The sequence below is a fragment of the Chlorocebus sabaeus genome, chromosome 10 (genome assembly GCF_047675955.1).
Source record: "Chlorocebus sabaeus isolate Y175 chromosome 10, mChlSab1.0.hap1, whole genome shotgun sequence".
Taxonomy (NCBI): Eukaryota; Metazoa; Chordata; class Mammalia; order Primates; family Cercopithecidae; genus Chlorocebus; species Chlorocebus sabaeus.
Genome location: NC_132913.1, coordinates 60,712,215 through 60,720,895, shown reverse-complemented (window position 1 = coordinate 60,720,895; position 8,681 = coordinate 60,712,215). Strand labels below are relative to the sequence as shown.

Here is an 8,681-nt window from a genome sequence, read left to right as displayed (position 1 = left end):
TCTAATGCTCTCTACTGGACGTTGCTGCCAGTTACTTATAGCTAGGAAAGACCTTTTTTCCCACCGTTACAGGCTTAGAGCTTTCCCCTCTCTCTCTAAGCATTCTCTCTGAATGTTCTACATTTTGCATGGGAAAGGAGCTCCCAGAGTGAGATCTCAGCTGAAATGAATGCTCTATGGGATGCTGAATAGAAATATTATCTTTCACATAATGAGCACCTCCATGCCCAGACTCCCCATTCCCCATCTCATTAGGGCAGCCAAGAGCCTTCGTGTTTAACCATTGTTCTCCCTATGCTATTTGAGCTGCATCATATATATGTATGTTCTCAACAACATGGATATCAGCACAACAAATATGATTATATTTAATCCGGATAACTCTGTGTAGACTGGAGCTACTGTTTGCATTTCGACTCAGATGCTGAATAATTACATACCAATTCATTGAAGACCTATGTCCAAGGTTATTTTCTACTACCAATGGATTTGGAGAAATATATGTTTCTCCATAGGATCCCTCCCTAACTTGCCTGGGAATTTATCTGAAAAGTGAGTGTGGGAAACAGTAGTAGCAAGGTTGAGGGAACAGGACTCCACCTTATTCCATAAACAGTCATTGAGTGCTTTGCAGATGCAGCCGTTGGGAGCTCTGTATTACTAGCCATGTATTACCCCACTGTGTTCTTCTACATCTCTGTCAACGGTGAGTCCTTGGGCCATGTCTATTTTGAGCTGTTTGCAGACAAGTTTCCAAAGACAGCAGAAAACTTTTGTGCTCTGAGCACTGGAGAGAAAGGACTTGGTTACAAGAGTTCCTGCTTTCACAGAATTATTCCAGGGTTTATGTGTCAGGGTGGTGACTACACACGCCATAATGGCACTGGCAGCAAGTCAATCTATGGGGAGAAATTTGATGACGAGAACTTCATCCTGAAGCATACAGGTCCTGGCATCTTGTCCATGGCAAATGCTGGACCCAACACAAATGGTTCCCAGTTCTTCATCTGCACTGCCAAGAATAAATGGTCGGACGGCAAGCATGTGGTCTTTGGCAAGATGAAAGAAGGCATGAATGTTGTACAGGCCATGGAGCACTTTGGGTCCAGGAATGGCAAGACCAGCAAGAAGATCACCATTGCTGACTGTGGACAACTCTAAAAGGTTTGACCTGTGTTTTATCTTAACCACCGGACCATTCCTTCTGCAGCTCAGGAGAGCACACCTCCACCCCATATGCTTGCAGTATCCTAGATTCTTTGTGCTCTCGCTGCAGTTCCCTTTGGGTTCCATGTTTTCCTTGTTCCCTTCCATGCCTAGCTGGATTGCAGAGTTAAGTTTATGTTTATGAAATGAAAACTAAATAATAACAACAACAACAAAGAAATAACATTCACTTCCAGGCACTACTCTAGGCATTGAAGATAGAAAGATGAATCCTTGTCCCCAAAACTACATAGTTAGTAGAATACACTAATTTCTTAAGTTGGTTTACTCCAAGTCATTAAGCCATTTATTCTACTTGAAGATGCAAGAAGTTATTAAATTAATAAACTAATTACAATTTTACTCTCTGGCAGCCCTTGAGTTAAATGTTTAGATGCATTATCGCCCTATCAGCATTCAAGTCCACAAAGACCTCAGATGCCAGAATCTAAACAGATACACTGTACTGTTCTCTACTTTCTTGAATGATAAAAAAAAAGACAATTCTGCCTGAAATAAATCCCAGGAATTTGAGGTCGTGAAGCCCGTATTTATACCAATTGACTCTTTCAGTTGGGAACTCTCTACAAGGCAGTAAACTCTTTGCATTTCTCTTTCCACAACTGTCACATAAAGGTTGGGCAGTTGGTAATTTAGCCAGATGATAGTGTGGGTTTGTGTGTGGATACATGTGTGTCTATGTTTCAGTATGAATCACAGTGATTCTGGTTCTCTTAAAAAGCAAAATGTAAGTAAATGATATAAGCACATTTTTTATATGGAATATTTATATCCACATATCCCATATAAGGGTAGATTTGGGTCAGACAAGGCTTCCTCTAGCTGTCCTGATTTTTTACTTCACGCTCTAACTTCCATTCTCCCAAAGGCTATCAGCGAGAGGAACATGTGGAATACCACTCACCCACTGAGAAAAGATCACCTGAGATGCTCATTTTGTTGCAGAAAATGAATGTTCACTGAAGAACCCTTGTAGTTGGTCATGTCAGCTTCTAATTATTATCATAAGACTCTAAGACTAAGCCAAGAATCAAAATAATACAGCCTGTTTTAATTAATGGGACAACTAATGATTGGCTGAAATAAGATCCCATTTCCAGTGCCAAATGCTGCCAGGACAACACTAATTCCTAGCACAGTGCCTGCCACTTACTTAACATATAAATATGAGAAGGGGCTGGGTGTTGACTAGAAAGATCATCAACCTTGGGGCGGACAAATCAAGGTTCAAATCCTAACTTACTTCTTAGTAGTTATGACCTTAAAGAAGTTATCTCATTTCGGTGACCCCAGCTGTGAGGTACTACTATGTGATTCTACTTTATCTATATTCCCCCAGCATGATCTTGCCCCTCAATAAATACACTTTGATGGAAAAAATAGATGATTACTACTGATTGATTGGTTGCCGATTCAATCAACAATCAATGATATTATGCCAGTTAATGGTACCTGTAAGAATTTTGGAAGCATCTTTATCATTTCCATATTTGTCCCTACCAATAATCTTATTTATAGTATCAAAATCTCTCTTAAGAAGCCAAGAAAAGTGCAAATATCAACCTGTTTAATAAAATTTTTAAATGAATTCGGAGAAGTGATGTCCCTTAGTCAAGCTGCTATAAAGTGATTAACCCTAGAGTGAATAATGAGTTTCTTATTCTGAATCAAAATCCTGGGCTCTCTCCTTAGTTTGTGCCAAGACATTGCAGATTCTACTTTCACTTCCTGCTGACTCAAGTAACTTTAAGATATAGGAAATGAGAGGTGAAAAGGACCTCAGGTGAAAAGACTGAGGTCTAGAGAGGATGAGTTACCCGGCTCAGGTCACAAGGGAGGTAAGGAAAAGAGTCAGAACTGGGTCCTATCTCCTAATTGCCAGGCCAGGGGCCCTTCTGAAAACCCACATGATGAATACAGAGAAGGACCCGTTTGCCCTTCATGAGCAATAGAGTCCCACAGCCACAATGAATGAGGCTTGAAAATGAAAGCTAATGGAAATAAATGGAAAAGAAGGAACTCTTGGCCATCCCAACCTTTTGTTGTCAAATGAGCCTTTAGAATCTCCCTGCTCAGTAGACCCTTGATGGGGATAAGACAGACGCAGAAGCCCAGGACAGCTCTACTTTACTATCCAACAGTTACCATGAAAACTAAAGGTAAGAGTGGTCTGGCCATTTCCTGAAGTTTGTAAAAGGCTCACCTCTTTCTTTCTCCAGGTTTCCTTCAATATCTCTTCTTTTTATCAGCAAAGGTTTGGTTTATGTTTGTCAACACTTATTAGGATAGTCAGTGGGTGGGGACAAAGAGCAATTCATCTGTCTTTGGCCTAGTTGCAGATAAACTTCTCTCAGTCTATGGCCTAGTTGCTGATAAATTTCCCTCAATCGTGATGACTATGGCAATATTATAATTAGCTATCATAGAGAGATGTACTCTACTCTCCACCACCCTACACATGGGGTGTGATCAGCCTCAGGAGGGTCTTCAATCATCTTGTCTTCCTCCTGCCATGACGTCTCCAGCCTCAGGCTAGACCAGCTGCCTGGAGATCTTGCCCCTCGCTGCTCTGGACTAATCCCAAATGCTTCATACCAATACCAGCCATTTGTGGCTCCTTCCCGCCACCCACCTTCCCAACACACACTTTAACCTGGGTCACCAGCAGATCATCCCTCAACAGACAGGTATAATCTAATCTAATACAAACCCTCCTCTCTTCCCAAGCTTTTCCACTGCACCCTTAGGAACTCACTGATCAGCAAACTCTCCTACATCTTTTTCCACTTCTAAATGTGTCTTCCTATGAGAGCCTGTCATTTACAACATGATGGAACTGGAGGACATTATGTTAAGCAAAATAAGCCAGGCACAGAAAGACAAACTTCACATGTCCTCACTCATTCATGGGAGCTAAAACTTAAAACAATTGAACACAGGGAGACAGAATGGTGGTTACAGAGGCTGGGAAGTATAGTGGAGCAGGGGAGTGGAGATGGTTAATGAGTACAAAAATGTAGTTAGATAGAATGAATAAGGTCTAGGATTTGATAACTACAGTCAACAATAACTTATCGTATATTTTAAAATAGCTAAAAGAGTGTAATTGGATTGTTTATAACACAAAGAAACGATAAATGCTTGAGGGATGGAAACCCCATTTAGTCTGATGTGATTATCATGCATTACATGCCTATATCAAAATATCTCATGTACCCCATAAATATGTGCACCTACTAAGTACCCATAAAATTTTAAAATAAAAAATTTAAAATGAAAATAAATTTAAAAATAAATGTAGCTTCTTGCCCAGGGAAGCCAGGCTGTCCTCTGAGGATTCTACTTCCAGCAGCCCTCTTAGCTGAAGACTGCCTCTCCTCTTCCCCAAGCACCTGAAAGCTGGGAGAGGGGTAAATGCTCATCTGGTGCCCCCTCATAACTTCTCAAATGTCTGACCTTCTCCTTCAAAAACCCCAGCTTTTTTGAAGCCAATCACCAAACTATGCAGCCTCACAAGCTTCTCACCGCTGTGTGCTGGCTGCCTCCTGGTTCGTGGAGTCATGGGTGATGTCAGCTTATTACTCACTGCCTTTCTCTTACCATAAACCCCATCATTGACTTTGGAGTCAACCAACATCCTGAGACTCAACTTCTTGTCCTCCTTTGCTCCAATGACCTTTTCCTCCAGTCCACCTTAGCCATCCACTCACATGGTCGTTGGTCTAGGTCTAGCGAAATATCATCTTCAAAATAGTGTTCCACTATTTCACTAGACATAGACCATGTAAAACCTAGACCCTGCTATTGCCAATAACTGCAGCCTTTGGCTCCTAGACACCACATTCTCCTTGTTTTCCACTCATTAACCTTTGCCTCCTAGACACCACATTCTCCTTGTTTTCCACTCATCAACCTTTGCTGGTTCCTTCTCATCTCCTGACCTCTGAACATTGGTATGCCTCTCGTATTCTCAGCCTTTTCTCTACTCTATCCACACACATTCCTGTAAAGATCTCACGCAGTCTCATGGCTTAAGATGAGTTTCAAATTTTTATCTTCAGTATAAAATAGAACTGAGCTAGAACTCAGAACCCTGAATTCTAGTCTTATATAGCCAACTGCTTATTCCACACCTCTGCTTTCAAGTATAAAAGGAATCTCAACCCTGACATGAACAAAACCAAAACCTGATTTGAAACCAAATCTAACTCCCCCTCAGTTCTCTCCATCTGAGTAAATATTTATTCCAACCTTCCAGTTGCTCAGGACAAAGTTCTTAGACTCTCCTTTGTCTGCTTTCTGCCTCATGTCCCACTTCCAGCCCATTGGCAAACCCTTTTTCTTCTTCCTTCACAATGCATCCAAACTTTGGCCAGATTCTCTTCTCCATCGCCAGCACTACTAGCCAGGTGTAGGTCGCTATCTGCTTTCACCTGGATTATTGTAAGAGCTTCCCAGCTGGCCTCCCTCCCTCGGTCTTGTCCCTCTTCTGTCTCCTCTCAACACAGCAGGCATAGTGGTCCTTCTAAGTGTATGTCTCATCTCTGTTCCAAACCCTCCAGTGGCTTCCCATCTTACACAAGGTAAAAGCCAAATCTTTGCAATGGCCTGCAAAGCCCTCCTCAAGCTGGCACATGTTACATGCAATCTGATCCCTTCCCCCCATCATGTCTCTGACCTCCTCTCCTACTACTCTTCCCTTGCAGAGTATGAGCCCTCCGAGATACCCAGGGCACCTCGCTTTAGCCACAGGCCTACCTTGCATCTGTTGTCATTCTGCCTGGACTGCACTTCCTGAGATATCTGTATGTCAATTCCAGTCCCTTCCTTCCAACCTTTGCTCAAATATCCAGACCAGGCTGGAGTGCAGTGGAGCGATCTCAGCTCACTGCAACCTCCACATCCTGGATTCAAGCAATTCTCCTGCATCAGCCTCCCGAGTAGCTGGGGTTACAGGTGCACTCTGCCACACCCGGCTAATTTTTTTTGTATTTAGTAGAGATGGGGTTTCATGGTGTTGCCCAGGCTGGTCTCAAACTCCTGAGCTCAGGCAGTCCGCCCACCTCTGCCTTCCAAAGTGCTGTGATTACAGGTGTGAGCCATGGCACCCAGTTGTCTGTTGTACATTTTATTCTATTTCCTAATTTATAAAGTTCATTTATCCAAATCTGCTTTCCAGAACTTTATTTTTCTGAACTTTTATTTGAAGGTTTATTTCTTTTTTTTACTCTTTAGCTTTTTACTTTTATTTTTTAATATGCATATCAAGAGTTAGAAATTTTCTCTGAGCTCTGCAACCAAATCTAATGTTATTTGATATTATATGGAACCTGTCTTTTTATATTTTTTTATTGTGGTAAGAACACTTAACATGAAATCTACCCTATTAACAAATTTTAAGTATACAATGTAATAATGCTAACCATAGGCACAATGTTGTACAGTAGATCTCTCAGTCTTGATCACCTTGCATAATGACAGCTACACCCATTAAATAGCAACTCTCCATTTCTCCCTCTCCTGTCTCCAACTCTTCTTCAACTCAACTAATCGCTTAATGTACCCCCGTACCCAAGCAGCCCAATGTTGATGGAGAAAAATCACACAACCAAGGCTATCAGGACCCATTTCAAATTTATGACCAAAAATCTTCAGTGAGCACTCAACACTATCTGACAACTAAACTTCCCTAGTAAATTCATTAACCTACTCCCACGGTGACTATTACACACTTTCTCCTCAATCCTCAAATCTCCAACATCTCCTCCCACCCAACTTCAGCCGAAGACCTTGTCGTGTATTTCAAGCAGAAATATAGATGCAATCATGTGAAAACCATTTCAACTTCCCACCTTCATTTCACAAACTTATTTATATCTGTAGTCACATGCTCTGGTAAACTTGTGCCCTGTTTCCCAGTTTGCTGTCCTCATGAGCTGGGCTCCTGAAACAGTTTCTTCTTTTCTGTGTCATCTATTCCTTCCTAAACTAAATCTTTAAGCACTAGCTCCTCCAGCAATTTTTTTGTAAGTCTCTTCTCTGGCTACACTTTTTTCTTTAGTGATTACAAAAGCCCCCATGTCTTCAAATATCATCCAAATGTTGATGATACCCAAGTTCATTTTACTAGTCCAGACCTCTTTCCTGAGGTTTAGATTTGCATGTATAAACACATCTTTATTACATCTCTGTACATTTAATAGGTGACTTAAATTAACATGGTTGAAACTGAGCTATTGATCTTCCTTATCAAAAAAAATCATCCTAAATTATTTTCCTATCTTAGTACCACCATACACCCAATTTCTCAGGTCAAAACCAGAGTCATCTCCTTGGATTTCTTTCTCTCAACTCCACATTCAACCCCACAGCAAGTCCTGTCAGCATGACCTTCAAAATATATCCTGAATCCAGACTCTTCTTGTCATCTCCACTGCAATCTGTTCAATCTACCTATTGTCTTCTCTCCCTTGAACCACAAGAAGAGCAACAAACAAGAAAAATAAGTTAGATAGATAGCATGTTTCATGGTGATAAGAGCTAAGGAGAAAAAGTAAAGCAAGGAGTCAGGATAGAAAGTGTTGGATTGAAGGGGTTGACATTTGAGCCAGCGCAGCTATGGGGGTCTCAGGCTTTAAGATGGGAATATGCCTGCTCATTCAAGCACCAGTAGAAGACACGTGTGGCTGGAGCAATTAAAGGGTGGGAGAGGCAGGAGATTAGCTCAGAATGGTCATGAATGACAGGGGTGTGGGGCAGCCCAGTGGCCAGGACAGACAGAGTCTGCTGGGTCACAGAAGGGACTTGGGCTTTCACTTTGAGTGAGGTGGGGAGCCTTTGAAAAGTTTTGAACAGAGAAATGGCTTCCTTTCAACATGATCATTCTGCTGTGGTGTTGAGAGTAGATTACAGACAGCAAAAGTGCAAGTGGGCGGTCAGTTGAAAATAATCTGTTACAGAAAGTAATCTAGTAATTGCAGTATTGCTACAATGTATTCTACTGTAATCCAGGTGAGAAATGTGGCTTTGACCAAGAAGGTGGCAGTGGGGTAAGGTGTAGCGAAAAGTGCCAGAATTTTGGATATATATGTATTAGTTCTTATATATATAATAGCTCTTATCACTATTTTATATATATATGTACATACACACACACACATACCTAAACATAATCTTCAGTTAGAGCTAGTAAGAGTTGCTGAGAGACCAAGAGTGGGTGTGAGAGTAAGAAAAGAGTCAACAACAATGTCTCCAGCATTTCTGGAGACCTTTTGTCCTCACTTTACTTACTCCCAATTAATAATTAGAATAATCCATGAGGAAGGCTGGCAGACTATGGTCACAGTGGGTGATGGGGATGTGGACAGGGTCCTTGCAGGAAGTCTTTAGGTATCCCTGGCTTCTGGGACATGTCAGGAGAAGGGAACACTGGCTTTTCCATCATCAAGCCAAAG

At 41.6% G+C, this 8,681-nt stretch overlaps 1 pseudogene; it reads left to right on the top strand.

The window, feature by feature from the left end:
* The first annotated feature begins 666 nt into the window (after positions 1-666).
* LOC119625114 (peptidyl-prolyl cis-trans isomerase A pseudogene) lies at positions 667-1,161 on the top strand (annotated as a pseudogene).
* The last annotated feature ends 7,520 nt before the right edge of the window (positions 1,162-8,681 follow it).